The following is a 16347-nucleotide window of genomic DNA, read 5'->3' on the forward strand; positions in this document are numbered from 1 at the left end:
CAACGGTTGGAAAATCTAATCACCAGAGATGAAAAAGTCAGTCGACTGACGTGTAGCCTCACCCCGCACGTACACATGCACGCACGCAAGACACGCACGCATGTAGGCGTGCAACACTGACACGTACACACGCACGCATGCTGGCGTGCAACACTAACACGTACACATGCACTCACGAACACACGCACGTACGCACCCATGCATGCAACACTGAAACGTACCCTTGCACGCACGCAACACTCGCACGCCTGCATGCACACAGCACACGACGCAAGACACACGCTCAACCTATACGTGCATGCACCCTTTGTTAAGGACATGGATTGTTACGGGTATTAATCAATCTTATCTGTGATAAGTAGAACATTGATGTTTGCAGCGGTCTTTATGAATCACAATGTATCGAACGGGCTATCAACATAGTAGGCTTATCTACATGAAAAAGATGACGTCACACTCAATGAACAATCATCGGTTTATGAAATGCCCGCTTCTGACCGCCCTGGCCCACCAAAGGTTCCTCTGCTGTGCGCTGCCTGCGTTGGGTCACTGACATGCAGGCCATGCACCCAAAGAGCCCACACGTCAGTGGAAGAACGGCGCGTTGTCCTAGGTCAGAGTCGAGGGCGCCACTCGCGGCACGCCCGGCTGAACACGCCTCCGTGCCGCATTCAAACGTACGCCTCCATGAAACCCGCCCGTGTGGAAGCCGAGAACCCCACTCTGGACACACGTCCGTTCATGACCGGGCCGGCATTAGACGCAACGCCGGCCGAGCTCCTCCCGTCCGCCGTCTATTTAAACGAGGCCAAACGCCGACCAAGAATCTCACACCTCCGCCGCTCCCCTATCTCCTCCACCATTTTGTCCACTCTTACAATGGCTTACGAAGAGTAGTTATTCTGCATCCAAGCCGGCTGGGTAGCCCGCCGGATACGAGCTATGCAGCTCGCTGATCCACCTCCCTCCCCTCGCCCGACGGAGCCAGTTGCCGCCCCAAGCCGGCGCGCGGTTCAGCAACTCGCCGCTCCAGGCCAGCTCGACGAGGAGCGGCGCACGGGCGTCGTTGCTGCCGTCCACGCCGCCGCCTCGTACCGCGTCTCCCGTTTCTGTGGCCGAGACTCCCATGCCGGCGGCCGCGCCATGCAAGCAACGACAGAAGCCGGGTGCGCGGAGAGCGACGAGTCGGTGGCCAGCGCCTCCGCGTCTGCCGCCATCATCGAGGAGAACTAGAACACGGGAGGCCGCCGCCGCTTGGGTCCCATGAAGGCCACCGCAGAGGCGACGCCGGCGTACACAGCAGGTGTCTTGCCGGATCCTTTTGTTGCGAGGACCTTCGTCGACCCTGCATGGGCTCCACGGAAGAGGGGAATGTTAGGATGAACTCGAGCCGGTGCCGGCCATGGCGAAGTAGTGGCCGGTGATGAACTCGAACCGGTGCCGGCCACCATCATCTTCGGCACCAGCCAATGATATCAGTTGGGCAATGGGGAAGCGAGCCATCCTTTGCGCTGAAGCATATACCTCCGGGGCTCCCGGCAGTCCGATGATCATGCTGCCGGACATGAGGAACACAAATTGATCGGCGGGCGACCATTTAGGCCAGGTATTATATACCTGTGCTGTCCAGAACTAGCACCGGGTAGTTCATTTGAATGTAATGAAATCCGTCATGTTTGTATGAAATCCGGTATTTTATATGATTTTCGTCGTTGTTTATATGAAATATCAGTTTGTCTACGTGTTTGCGTGAATTTCGTTCGGTTGGTTGAGTTGCTGTCATAATGTGTGCGGCTACGGTTGGATGGCGTAATTTGCGGGTCGCCGGTCGGTCTGCGGGCGGCTCGGGCGGCGTTGTGGGACAAAAAAACACAGCTCGTGCGAGCTCGTCTCCAACGTGCGCGCTGGAGGATGCATGACAGCATGAGCACCCGAGCCATTCCTCGTTCATCGGTGGCAAAGGCACCGGTGGACAAAAGGGTCGCCAATATTTTGGCTACCCCGGGCAAGATCCAAACAGCCCCTCCCAAAAGATTCAAATCCCTCATTCGCCATGTAATTTTGCCATGTGTTGTTTTCATGGACTAGCAAGATGCCTGTGCATTGCACGGAACATCAAGATGCATTTTTTTACAAACTCCCGCATGCATGCAAGGGATAATTAATGTCCTCCTTTGCTAGTACCACAAGGCAAACACCATTAATATTGCATCGATTAGTGTTAGTGGCCTTGTATATCTACAAATTGTAATTTTGATAGTGGCCCCTTGTATATAAAAATGGAGGGAGAAAGATGAGAGATAAGGTGAGGAGGAGTGGGGCATGGTGGTGACTGGTGGTCGGACTGGGCGGAGGCATGGGGATGGACGGCGCATTATGTCTAGGTTTGTATCTCTCTCACACACACCCACGTAGGTGGGGGACGTGCACGAAGAGAAGAGGTGCACGCACGGCGCACGTACTCCCGTCTCTTTCCCAACCACACCCGCGCGGGTACACGGTGGAGCTCATTTCGGTACGAAAAAGGCAGCCCACATGGTAATTTGGCACGTGTACTGGTTGTCCACTTGGTGGAGGGAGGATCGTCTACCACGGGTGAACAAACAAATTGCGACTTGACGCGTTATGTTAAATTAAAAAAAGAGGCAAACCATGTGGGGCCTACCTTAGAGGCAAGGCTCTATACACTGGAGTACTTTTGATGTGTCCCGTCAACTCGCAGAACGAGGAGAAGCTTGCTTAGTACGCCGTCTCCCCCGCCCACGGGCGCGGTGGCTCGCAGGATGAGGTGAAGCTTGCTTTCGAGGAGTAGTAGTAGTACTACTACTACTGTACGCCTTTACGCCCGCTCCCTCGCCCACGCGCGCGGTGGCTCGCAGCACGAGGAGAAAATTTTACTACTCCCTCTGTTTACTCCTCGTCCCTACTACGTACTTTGGTTAGTACTCCCTCCATTTACTTATACAAGGCCACTATAAAAAATACATTTTGCATCTATACAAGGCCACAAATAGTAATCGAGACAAAAGTTACTACTCCCTCCTTTCCAGTTTATGGCTCAATTTCAAAATCTCTCCAACCAAGGTAGACGGTGAGTGGTCGAATTAATTTCGTAGTTTGCACAAGTAATTAGTACGCTCGTTTTTCTCAAGAAGTTATGTTTACCGAGGCATTAATTAGAACGAATGCATGAATGACTACTAAATTTCCATGAACTTGTACATGCATTGGTTAGTTTCCTCTTGACACTGCTTGCGTCGGGTGATCTAACGCACCTCGAAATCCAACATGTAATGGTACTACTACTAGTATAGTAGAATTGAGACTTATCAAACGGAGAAACGAATGTTTTTTAGATGAGCCCTATAAACCCTAGTGGGTACGTACTCCGTAAAAACAGATTTTTCCAAAACTAAGTCGCTCCCTTTCATGAATTCTGTAGTATACTCCTCCGTCGACGCTCCCTTTCATGAATTCTGTACTTCCTGCCGCCGACATGTGGGACATATAGCAACCGGGTCGACGTGTCAAGCACCAAATAACAGTGCAGAACAGCAGGGGGGACGCACCCCACTCGTCCCGCCCAGTAGTAGTAATGAGCAATGAGACGTCAAATCACAATGCCGCACCTTGCTAGACGAACGAAGCAACCATTATTTCACACTTCGGTTCGCCATCATCTCAAACCACGTAGTATTGCTTCTGCCTCAAGAGGGACACGCGCATCGCCTTGGTACATCATGACACGTGGGACCGCATGACAGGCCATGCTCCCCCGCCGATCGCTCGGTAAAATCACCTCATTTTTACTATACTTCCTCCGTATCGGTTTACTACATGGCATGCACATCGTTCTAGGTTGAGAATTTAACTGGCTATATATGTGATGAACAGTACTTTAGCCTTTTAAAAAAATTATACTTTTGTACAGTAGTAGTATCGATGGATTGCGCCATGGAGCAAAAATTGAAATTAAAAAAAGGTGGTACATATAGAGAGCGCTCGTCGCCAAATTATGCATATAGTACTATCTAAAAAGCTAGTACATGCTTAATCGGGGTGCTAAATTCTATTAATGAAATACTAGTAGTATGTACATACTGAAGAGTTAAAGTAACGAGAAGAAACATAACATAGTTCTGCTAGGGGCTCAGCACAACACACCCCTCAAATTAAACTAAGCACACCTGAAATTAAACTATGCAACTAATCCGGTAGACACTGCATTAGAAGTTTAGAACCACCATGAGCAATGACACTGCCACCTTACTCGGAGTCCTCGTCCACATCCTCGACTTCGTCCTTGTCCCTCTTCCTCTTGGCCGATACTTCTTTGCTTGAACCACACACTTGGCTGTTGCTCTTCATCCAACCCTTGTAGATATTGAAACAAAGGTAGCCATCCATTGCAGCGTAGTGGATGTGGTCTACCTAGTACATTCCGCTGCCATGCATGACGATGAAACGTGTAATGAGGTTTCTCTAGTTTATGGTACGAAGGATGAACCATGGCTCCTGCCAGGGTCAGCATTGAAGGCTGACGAGAGGGCACCAGCCGATTCTTCTGGAGGTTGAAGGGGTTGCCTACAATGAGGCCTATCCGACCCAGGACTTCTTTGTCGTTCTTAAAGTCTACAGTAACGAATTTCACTGTTTTGTCCTTGAGGAAGTTCTTAAAATCCTGGCACTCAACGTCGGCATGGCATATGTGGTAGACCAAGCAAACGTTATGTACGCAAACCTAGATCACGGCGGGCTTCTTCCTCTCTTCGTCCTTTAGATCCTTCTCTCGTCCCAGGACTGTGGTGTACTCAACATCTAGCCTAGCGACCCACTCATCATCTGAGTTTTCGAACATGCGTCTGAAGCGAGAAAGGCATCCTTTCACCGTCGCGGAAGAACGGGTGTAGATGACGTCGAACTCATCGCCGGTGATGGTTCTAACCTTGTACTCACCGCCGATCATGGAGATTTGGGACGCCATGGATTTGGGAGGAGGGTTAGGATTAGTGGAACTGCCGTAATGTGAATGGACGGGACGACTAGGAGCGAACCGCCATAGTATTGAAGGACGTGCGGGGACGAGTAGGAGCAAACTACTAGCGTGCGAACGGCAGGGTAGTGGCTTTCCATTCTCCCATGATACGGGCTTCTGAGAGCCCTTGGATCTGGGATCGAACGGTTGCATGGTGTGATTCTAGACCTATGGGTGAATATCCTATCCTGGGGGGTTATTCTGCAAATTTTCAGCAACTTAGCATGCGACCGTTTGACCTCAGATCCAAGGGCTGCCAGCAGCCTGTATCATGGTCGCGCCTACCACGACCGTCGCGTCACTCGCGCGGTCGCGCCCTTGGAGATTTAACACGGTGCGTTAGGCTATCTGATGTTGGCATGTCATACATAGTCATCACTTAGTCAGTCATACTACAACAAGGTTGGCTATAAGGTTGGCTATAAGTGTATTTTTTTTACTCCTCTCTATCTCTTTCTTCGTACTCCCTGTGTCCCATAATATAAGAATGTTTTTGACACTAGTGTAGTGCCAAAAACGTTCTTATATTATGGGACACAGGGAGTACTAGTATTTATTGCATTTGCCAAGGAGTGACCTCTTCCAATGAAATGGTGTTGCTAAGTTTGCTTCATTTAATTAGCTATAGACTCAAAATTGTCTTTTCAGCTAGGTACACGCGCTTAGCACCGTTTCTTCCTTGGGTCACCAAACTAGTCTCTCTCTTCCTGATTAACTTGCCACATCAGACTTTATGCCTATGTGGCAAGCTTAAGCACCTGTAGGAGCAAGTAAAAGTAAGTACAATAGTGCGCTTTACATGGCATTTTTGCATATGTGGAGGAAAGAGAGGCAAGGAAAAAGTGGAGATGTGGGCTCTCATGCAAGAGCCAGCCTCTACTACATGGTGGAGCATTGGGAGAGGCACCTGTATGGAGGTGGTCAGGAATCGGGAGACTCACGTCGGTCGTAGCGCCGCAGTTGAAATGATAATGGCAAGTCAAATCACAGGGCCCCACCTGTCCAGCAGTAACTCGCTGTCAAATCACACAGCCCTACGTTTGTAGCAGCCTACTCCCTCGTCTTCTCGCGTCTCTGTCGAACCGATTAGGCGGAACTGCCCCGCCTACCGCGCAGGAAAAGCCCCGCCCTCAACTTTTAAATACAACTACATCCGCGTAAGAATCCAATGATATACTTTTTGTGACATAGTAACTCATATTTAGTTAGTCAAATGGATGACCTAGAACTACGTGCAGGCCCTATAAACCGAGACGCCTAAAAATAAAAAACCGAGACGGAGAGGGTAGTTCAGCACGTATCTTTTTAGATCAATATAGTCGGGATTCACCAAGGAGCAAAACCAAGTGGCAGGCTGCTCCTGTCGTGTTGGCGTAGCAACTCAAGCAGGGTCAGTCCGCACACGAAATGGCGACACACTTAACAGGACCCCTTTGGCCGACATGTGGCTCATCCACTGTCTTGTTCCACGTGCGATGCACCAAATTACAGTTCGGAGCAGCGGTTGGAATTGGAGGCACCCCGGTCGTAGCGTCGCAGTAGTAGAAAATGAGCGATGAGGGGTCAAATCACAAAGCCCCACCTTTCCCACATTAAGCTGGACGGACGAAGCAACCATCATTTCACTCTAGGGCGCAAGAGCATAAAGAAAAGAGAAAACAATGATGCGTGCGGCAGCTACCTAGGGCACCCTAGGGTAGGGGTCTCCACTACAGATCCTTTTTTTTTGAAAGTGCCTCCACTACAAATCGGCTTCTCCCTCGTCCTCTTGAAGAAAACCGATGATGAGTGCGGTGGTAGGGTTTGTAGGAGTACTACGGCGTGCGGGGCAACGTCGTAGTAAACGAGTTCGAGTCGACGCCTTAAATATGTGTGGGCCGCTTGGTTTTACAGGAACGAGGCAACATTTTGGGTTCGGGGACCAGTGGAGATATATATAGTACGTACAAAAAATTGTGGACGTAGGTTCGACCGAAAGGCAATGATGCATGGGCCCTGCATTTTGATATACCCGGGGCCGCGTGAAATTTGCTACTCTACTCAAAACTAGTAAGGTACACATGTATTGAACGCATGAGATTTCGAAACCAAATTACGAATAAATACACATTATAGCATGTAAAGCTTTGAGTCATATATGCATGATGTAGATGTTCGCTTAGTTCTTATAGTTCATCTCATTCAAAATCAATTAGTTTTATAAAAATGTTAAGATTCATGGGGTTGTGCATTGTAAATCATAAAGTAAAAAACAAATAATGGCAATTCATTTAGAAAAAAATAATCAATTATGGTACAGAAGATTCTAGAACAAAGGAGAAGTGCTTGTGTTTTGAGGTTTGTGCATTATGCTTAAGTTCAACCATGGAGTCTTCTAAATTGTACATGTGGCAGATCTGGTGGAATGTTGATGATATCCAACGGCCAGTAGTGCTCGGATTTGCCTATCTCTGCACTGTCGGGTTAGCTTCATCCAGCGACCATCTTTCAAAGTTATTGGCACACTATATAGTTCTTCTGCCATAGTTGCATGTTTTGGAAAAAAGCTACTAGTGGGTTGTACTATCTATTTAGGAATAGAAGATTTATACATGGAAGTTATAGGGAAAGAGATGACATGGAGCATCTCAATTCCTATGAGTAGGGATTGGAAAAGAGATGTCATTTGGTTCACATCATAGGAACTTTTCTATTGAATCTAGAGATGACATGTATCTCAATTCCTATGAGGAGGGATTAGAAAAGAGATGTAATTTGGTTCATATCGTAGGAACTTTTCTATTGAATATACGTTGATGTTTATTTTCCTTTGAAATTAAGGGAGTATAGGAATCCATTCATATGAACCAAGTTGCTCTAAAGCTATAGAAATGATATCATGTTTATTTCCTTTGAAATGTGGAGTATATGAATCTATTCCTATGAACCAATTGGCTCTAAAGGAAAAAATCCTATAAAAATCATATCATATAGAGTTCCTATGATATTCCTCGACACTAAAGGATGCTTGAAATTGCTGCGGGTGATACGATGGTCTTTCTTTGTAGACTCCTCACCCATCTTTATAGTTACCTCTCAAAGATGAATGAAATGATATATACATGGTATTCTACATGTGCAATTTGGTACACGAAAACTCGGTAAAAGTTTGTGAGGTTCGAATTTTCAATAAAGCTATATGCACTGCATTTCGGAACGGAGGGAGCATACGGCAGTTGCTAACACTAACGTGGAAGATTTGTGTGTAGGGGGAGTGGCTGTTCTGTTAAATGACATGGCAAAACTGACACCGTCGGATGCCGATCTAACGGTTCTTATGGCGTTCGTCAGGAAAAGGCTTGTGGCGAACGTTTGTCGGATAATGATTTACGGACACATGCATTGCATTGATACGTGCCCCCCCCCTCTCTCTCACGCACACGCACCCTCACGAGTCACGACTCTCCCGAGTCCTCTCGCAGACTCGCACATCGCACCCACCGTCTATCTGCAGGTAGACGTCACGCACATATGTGCTCTTCACATCCTACCCTCAGAACTTCTAAAAAACAAAAGATGGCGCGCACATTTTATTTTAGCTCACACGTCACACACTTATACTATTACTCTTGCGGCGAACGTTCTTTGGGCATAGTATATTGTACTCTCACGAGGAGAAACGGTGCACGCACGCACTAGTTCTCTCACACCCACTTGCGGGTACACGTAGGAGCGCATTTTTTTCAAGCTGGTACAACAAAATCACTCCACTATATATAAAAGCAGGAGCCTTAGCGCTTGCTTTACTAGGGTTCCTCTCGTTCACTCTCTCATGCTCTCCAGATCTAAGCAACACATAGGCGGCCACACTCTGTCTCAGCTCACGGCTGGTCACAAATCCGGCCGGACAACCTCGACCGGGGCAGGGGTGTAGGTGCATCGTTCACGCTGTCGTCGGCGGCGAGGGAGGAGACCAACGGCTGCCCGCGCGTCCCGATCGGCGGCCGTGTCATTCTCTCCGAGAGAGCGCCGGCTCGGGAGGGTCTCCGACCCCTTCTTCCTCCCTGCGGTATTGTGGCCAAGATGCGGCCTCCCGACGCCGTCTTTGCCACATTCCGACGACCCTCAGGTATATATTCCTTCGAAACCTGCCTTGCTCTACTGCCCCAGCTCCCTTCGTGTGGATCCTTTTCTACTTCCGTCCGCTGTTCCAAAGCCATCTAGACTTCTACAATTATTAGAAGTAAAGCTAGTTCATGCAGTCGACTCAAAGCGTTGGTTCAAATAGGGAAGAAAGTGGGAAAGCTGTAGCATGAATCTAGGACTTGGTTCTAAGAGGAAACGGGGGAAAGTAGTAATATCTGTCACTGTTTAAATAACCGTATTTCGTATTTGCGCAAACAGGGATGTCTGTCTCCATATCGTTTCGGGATGTCTGTCTCCGTATCGTTTCTATCTGCGCAATCAAAAGCACACACCTCAGTTTTAGTACAACTGCGCAAAATGAGATGGCTATCCCTCGTTGCCGTCGTTTAACCTCCCGTCTTCAAGGTATCCCTACATTGGTACTAGTAACTAAGGTAGAATGACCAATGCAATCTAAAAGAAGCTGATTCATACGTTTTACTTCCTGATTGCAGTGCAGGGACAAGCGAAAACAACTGCATCCTAGTCCGGAATGCACTTTCTACCAGTTCATCCATGGACCGAGGACTAGCTGGCACGGCTGCATGGCGGTTTTTTGGACAGGTGCGCGGACAAGAGGCATTGTGGTCTGCTTATTTCTGCAAATAGCGGTGCTTAAATTTAGTGGAATGCACAAGCATTTCAGCTGGTTAGTACACTGCATGGTTCAGTTCAGCATTCCAGCTGAGACCACAATTATAATTGGTTATTCTGGAATGAGAGAACCTAACCCTGAATGGTGGCAACAAGAAAAAATCAGAGTGAACTCCAGGAAATTTAAGCCTGCCGGGAGGCCCTTTGCTCAGAGAAGCCTTGCTTGTTTTTTCCTGATTTGTAAACCTTCTCACAACTTTGTCTTTTGCTGTGAACTAGTATATGTTTGTTATGTTCTATGAATCATTGAGATGTATAAAATTGCTTAACTTATGCTTTTCAAGTTTTTTATGAAGACGAGTTTAATGTGAGTGTTCCACATGAGCGCTGGACTAGCGTGTGAACGTTTGGAATTTATTACATTCTGGTCTCAATTAACTGCATGAACCACTGTAACAAGATACATAGTTGATTATATGTCAGACAACAGATTGTTGATTGTTAGCTGGTCGATAGCCTAGTGTTGAAGCGAGCTGAGCCAATGTGCCGTGTTTTGCACAACTGCTTACAAGTGGGGTAGCACCAACAGTGTTTACAAGTACTTATGTATACGTCGGCGCACGGTTCTCGAACGAGTGCTCTATTTCATCAAAACACACACTGCTCGTATTATAAACCGTGACAACTTATGTCTTACCATGCCATATTCATGAAAAAACTAGTGAGGACGCATCTATTTTGGCAACAATTACGATGGTTCTCACATGATTCACGGGCACACAAAAGTAGCAGCAGTTCCCATAGACGGATTCAAACAGAGTACTAGCCTCAGAGGGGTCGATAACAGGCAAGGTTCGGATAATTAGACACAATCCAAACTACTATTAAATACTAGCTGGGGCAACTATTTCATGCCTCGATCTAATTTGGGCTGGACACAAGACGGACCTTGCCATGAACATCATCGAGGACGTCCCGCGGTAGCTCAATCATGTGAACCTTCATGAAGACAACCTTGTGGCCTTGCCACTGATAAACTTGTTTGTGGAGGCATGACACGTCATCTTCCTGCGTAAGCTTGACAAGAACAGTATGCCTCACAAACGAAGAAGTAGCTTTGAACTTCTTGTGCTTCAGTACACCCTGGACAACACGCCTGACAACAGTGAGGCTAGGATACAACTCGACATCTGTATAAGCGCAAATGGCTTCCAGCATCCAACATCCTAAGAACTCTGTTTTCCCAGTGCGTATATTCAGGTCGTCCGCCTCATAGCGAGTGACATGTACAACCACACAATCCTTGTCTGCATCAGGGCTCTAATTGAAACAGAAACAAATTCTGAATTACTTTTCAGTATAAGAAACACAAGTTATTTAAACCACTATGTATAGCATGGCATCGAAGCTAATAAAATTTTGCATTATTAATCACCACATACTTCCTTTTCTAAAAAAATCACCACATACTTAGATGAAAAACCACAATCGAGATCGGCAAAGAAGGAAATCACCTTGGGCAGCTCAGCGGGGGGGACACATCCTCGAAGGGGGGAAACTGCTCCTGCAGTGCCACGGGGGCTGTAACCTCAAATGGGCGTTGACCATCTCAGTAGTGGCCGTGAGCGTATCTGGGGTCAGCTCGGTGGTTGCCTCCATCTTCCTGGAGCTCTCTGTCTCGTGGGGATCAGCCTCCCGCATCTGCTCCAATATCGGCAGATCTTTGCCTGGTTCTCCTTGGTCCATCATGAAACTGACGAATACTAGGAGACCACTGAAAGGAAAACACAATCGCAATGACAATGAAACAAAAAAGAGAGTGAGGATCGGTTACTGCTTTGCAAAAGTTCTTTTTTTTCTCTGAACGAAAATATACCAACATCACGGATCTGCTTACCTTCCCTTCGTTCGGAGAGAAGAACAGTGGCAGATGCAAGTGTTGCCTTTCTTGAAGACGGTGAGGGAGAAGGGGATTCAGCGAAGAGTGAAATGATGGTTGCTTCGTCCGTCAAACTTAGACTGCGGGGAGGTGGGGTTTTGTGATACGACGGCTCGTTACTGCCGCGCTACGACCGGGGTGACTCTCCCCCTGCATACTGCCTTCTAATTTGGTGGATGGCATTTGGGCCCGTGCGCTGCATGGCCCGCATGTCGGTGAACAAAAGTACAACGGCATTCAGTAGAGGGAGACATTTCAATGACCTAGGAGGAGCTAGAAGCGGTAGAGTGTCTCCACTGTACTAGTAGTAATTGTTTTTCTGGGTAGCTGTAGAGTATCTCCACTGTACTAGTAGTAATTGTTTCTCTGGGCCCAAGACAAAATAGCCCATCAACACTAGTAAATAGTAAAATCAATTCAAAAGCCCATCCACACTAGGTGCTCTTCTTCCTCCTCGCTCCCACCCACCTCACGTCAGCTCGCTCCACTCGTACCCCCAAATTCCTCACCTCGCTCCTACAGAAAACCCCAGCTCCCCTTCTTCCTCACTCCTACAGAAAACCCCCAGCTCCACTTCTTCTTCGCTCACACTACAACTAGGCTCGTCATTCGTTACTCTGCTCAAATCTGTGAGCGCGACGCGACGCCCTCGAGGAAAATGGAGTCGGCTGACCCCAGCGCCAAGAAGATGAGGCTCCCGCCAGCGGCGACGCCTGTTGTAGATCCCGCACCCGGCAGCGCGGGGAGAAGCGGCGACCCCGCCCCCACCGGATCCCAGGAACCCGTAGAATCTCGGGTGGACCGCATCAGCGATCTCCCGGACGCCGTCCTTGGGGAGATCATCTCGCTTCTCCCCACCAAGGATTGCTGCCGCACCCAAGTCCTCTCAATTCAGTGGCGCCCTCTATGGCGCGCCGTGCCCCTTAATCTCGACTGTCGTCAGCTATCTCTCTTCAATGATTTTGAAATCCCCAGAGCCATCATCTCCTCCCACCAGGGCTCCATTCAAAGCCTCTGCATCCTGTCATGCTACCTGAGCAAGCATACCATGCCCTGCACAGTGGACGCCTGGCTGAAATCCCCTGAATTCACAGAACTACAGCTGCTTGGGTTCTACTATTCCCCTGGAAATCACATACCATATACCGAACGCCATGAACTTGTGCCCTCAGCACCGATGTCCATCTCGTGGTTTTCGTCCTCTCTCCATACCGCCACCTTTGCGCTGTGCTACCTACCAGACAATCTGGTACTAAACCTTCGACTCCCATTTCTCAAGAAACTTTCACTTGTGCGGGTTCGTATATTGAAGGCCTCATTGCACAGCATCATCCACTCCAGTTGCCCTGCGCTGGAGTGCTTGGTGCTTGTTTTCACAGTTAGAATCGGTTGTCTCCAAATAAAGTCGCCTAACCTTGTAAGAATTGGAATTTCTTTTGACGGAAGGCAGCTCATCATCCAAGATGCCCGTTCGCTTCAAAGGTTGATCCTTGATTCTAGTTATTCACCATTGCAAATAACCGTCCTCTCTGCACCTAAACTGGAGACCTTGGGTGTAATACATGATCTTTGTGCTCATTTCAATATGGTGTTTGGCTCCATAGTTCTTCAGGTACTTTATATTATCATCTACACTTGTAACCATAAGCTGCATTTTAAATTTCTGTGCATAATTTATATATCATCTTGGAGTACACATTTTGTACTAATATTATGTTCTATGCTCAATGAAGAGTTTCTCCATGGATGGCCTATCAATGGTGCTGGATTCTGTCAAGATCTTATATATCCAAATGAATAGTTTTGATCTGAACAAGATTATTGGCTTGCTGCAATGCTTTCCATGTCTGGAGAAGTTGTATATAAAGGTGATAATTTCACGCACATTGGAAGCCCGCATATAGTGTACTAGAATTAACCGTTCAGCTGTTGCTCTTTCGACACTCTTCTTTTAGACCTTAACTGTTTTCAATCTTCATGTCTATTTAGGCAACAGGACGGGGTAAGAAAGTTATAACCAATCACTGGATTCGTAAGCATCGGGATTTTCTCACTTCTCATGAGATTCGATTGAAGACAATAACGCTAGAACGATATGTAGCCAACCGTGCAAACACAAGATTTGTCACATTCTTCCTGCTGAATGCGAGGTTACTATTGTCCATCAGGCTTAAGTTTATCAGCAGCATGGTTTTGACGGATGGGTATGTCGAAGAGCAAAAAAAGGAGTTTCAGGTGGGCAAAAGAGCTTCTGAACGTGCCGGGCTTCTATTTACAACATATTGTGGTCATAATCCAGTAAATTTTACGACCCAGGATGTTCATTCTATGGACCTGACCGATCCATTTGACTGTGACTGCTGAAAACAGTGCTGGAGTTAGATGTTGTTGCCCTTTTCAATCTGGTTTTTTTTGTAAACCTGGTGAACAATTAACCCTCGTGCTTTTGTACAGTTTGTAAGCTGGAGTTAGATGTTCCTGCCCTTTTCAACTCGGCTGTGACTGTCATATTTTCTTTGAAACAAGGCAAATGGCTTGCCATTCGTTTAATTTAGAGTGAAATATTGTAACAAATCCCAACCAAGGGAAATAACATCACTCTCGCCGACTGCTTGAGCTCACTGTGCATTACAGAAGCCAAGTGATTAGCCCCCACCAGCACCCACAAACTTATTTCGAACTAGCACATCAAATGGGCTGTAAATTTTCATAGGAAAGGCTGCATGACCGTGACAGATTTGGATTCTGACATTTGGGACCCGCGAGGAAATAGCCTATCCAAGGTGGTGTCGACTTACTAGCCAGTCAACAAACGATTCTGCCTACCAGCCGTTGGATTGACATCCAACATCTGTCGTGTATCTTCTATCTCTTGTCTTCTTCTTCCTCCAGCCGCCCAAACCAAACCACCCCGTCGGCTCCGCCTGCTCCCGCCTCCCATGGCTGGCTGCGCCTCCGCCGCCCTATCGTACGTACCCTCCAACATTGGCCAGTCCCTCCCTCTATTCCCCCACACGTCCTATTATTCTCCGGCGACGTCAGCCCCAACACGCACCCGCGCCCGAACCAGTCAACCCTCGTACTCCCCTCCGCCTGCGACTGGACCGGCGCATCTTCAACGGCTCCTGTTCGTTCCGTCCGAGGCCTCGCCGTCGTCCTCCGCCTTGCGGCCTTGGTTCGCTCGCCGTGCGCGGTGCGCCACCCTCTTGCGTTGTCAACGTCGTCAATAACCGAGAGGAACAAGGAGATGACTGTACGTTGAGAGGATGACAGTAGGGACCCACCAGCGTCATGGCAGTACGCAAGCAAGTGCCTCTATAGTACAAACCCAAAAATATGGTTCCTCCTAATGGTTGGACATCTGGGGCTCACGCCATTGTCAACGTAGTCAATAAACGAGAGAATTACACTACGAGCGGCTGACACCAGGGACCCAGCAAGTCGCGCAGTTTTTTTTAGGAACAAGCAGTTGTTATTTATACTAGTTTTAGCGACGGATCAGGGTAACAACGGGGCTGTGCGGGGGCTGTGGCCCGTCTAGCCAGGGTTTTATTTATGTTTACCACATCATGAGCCCAGTTGTGTTTTTTTCTTGCTGAAAATGGCTAGCCCAGTTCTATTTTTTTTAAGAAATACCCAAACAAGGCCTACTTGCTTTATCGGCCCTGCTGGGCTGCAAATCTTTCAAGACGAGGAGAGTTTCATTCGGTTTGCCCAGAAATGGGCTGTACATTATTAAAACACATCAAACCGGGAATTAGTTTCAAATTTTTTCATTACAAGATCTTAAATTCCATTGATTTTTATGCGTGGACAATTATTTGGATTTTTATTTATATAAATTATTTTTCAAAATAGTTTGAATGTGAATTGATATTTCTGGATTAAAAACAGTTGACCGCACCGAAATATGCAAAATTTCGTATACTTTTTAACCGTGGCCACAATATGGGGTGTAATGCTAACAAAAAGAAGATGGGCTCCAAAAAAATTCTTAAGAATTAGCAAATGGGCTGTACATTATTAGAAATAATGGCAGATGGGATGTATGTTGTTTTCCATAGGTTTGAGGCTGACTTGTGCGCCTACTACAGGTTGACGCGTATGCTTTCATAAAAAAAAGGTTGACGCACAGGCAACGCCCTGTCAACTTAGTCAACACACGAGAGCAGTGACTGTTGGATGTCCATCCAACGGCTGTCGTGCTTCTTCAATCTCTGCTCTTCATGCTCCAGCCGCTCAAACAAGCACCGGCGGGACTGCCTGCTCCCTCCTCCTGCGGCCGGCTATGCTGCCGCGCAGGCCTCACGGTCCCACCGTACTCCCATCGCTGGCCTAGCCATCCCTCTACTCACCCACACATGCTGTTATTCTCCGGCGACGGCAGACGAACCAGTAAACCCTCGTACTCCTCCGCGTGGGAAACAACTGCCGAGTATTCCCTGGCTCCGTGTCGTTCCCTTCCTAGGCCTCGCCGTCGTCCACCGTCCTGGTGCTCTCGGCGCGGCCTGCTCAACGTGGTAAATGAACGACATCCATCGGAAGTGGACTGTACGTGGAGAGGCTGACAGCTGGGTCCACGGCCGCACGCAAGGAAATGCCTCCTTATTACGCG

At 47.9% G+C, this 16347-nt stretch overlaps 1 long non-coding RNA gene across 1 annotated transcript in view; it reads left to right on the forward strand.

Moving 5' to 3' along the window:
• Positions 1–10144, forward strand: part of LOC120974437 (uncharacterized) — a 45832-nt gene extending 35688 nt beyond the window's left edge. Inside the window, exons 4-5 of the long non-coding RNA XR_012201895.1 lie at positions 9419–9565; positions 9655–10144. This is a non-coding gene — a long non-coding RNA (uncharacterized lncRNA). The remainder of the gene's footprint in view (positions 1–9418; positions 9566–9654) is intronic.
• The last annotated feature ends 6203 nt before the right edge of the window (positions 10145–16347 follow it).

Source organism: Aegilops tauschii, chromosome 2 (genome assembly GCF_002575655.3).
Source record: "Aegilops tauschii subsp. strangulata cultivar AL8/78 chromosome 2, Aet v6.0, whole genome shotgun sequence".
Classification (NCBI taxonomy): Eukaryota; Viridiplantae; Streptophyta; class Magnoliopsida; order Poales; family Poaceae; genus Aegilops; species Aegilops tauschii.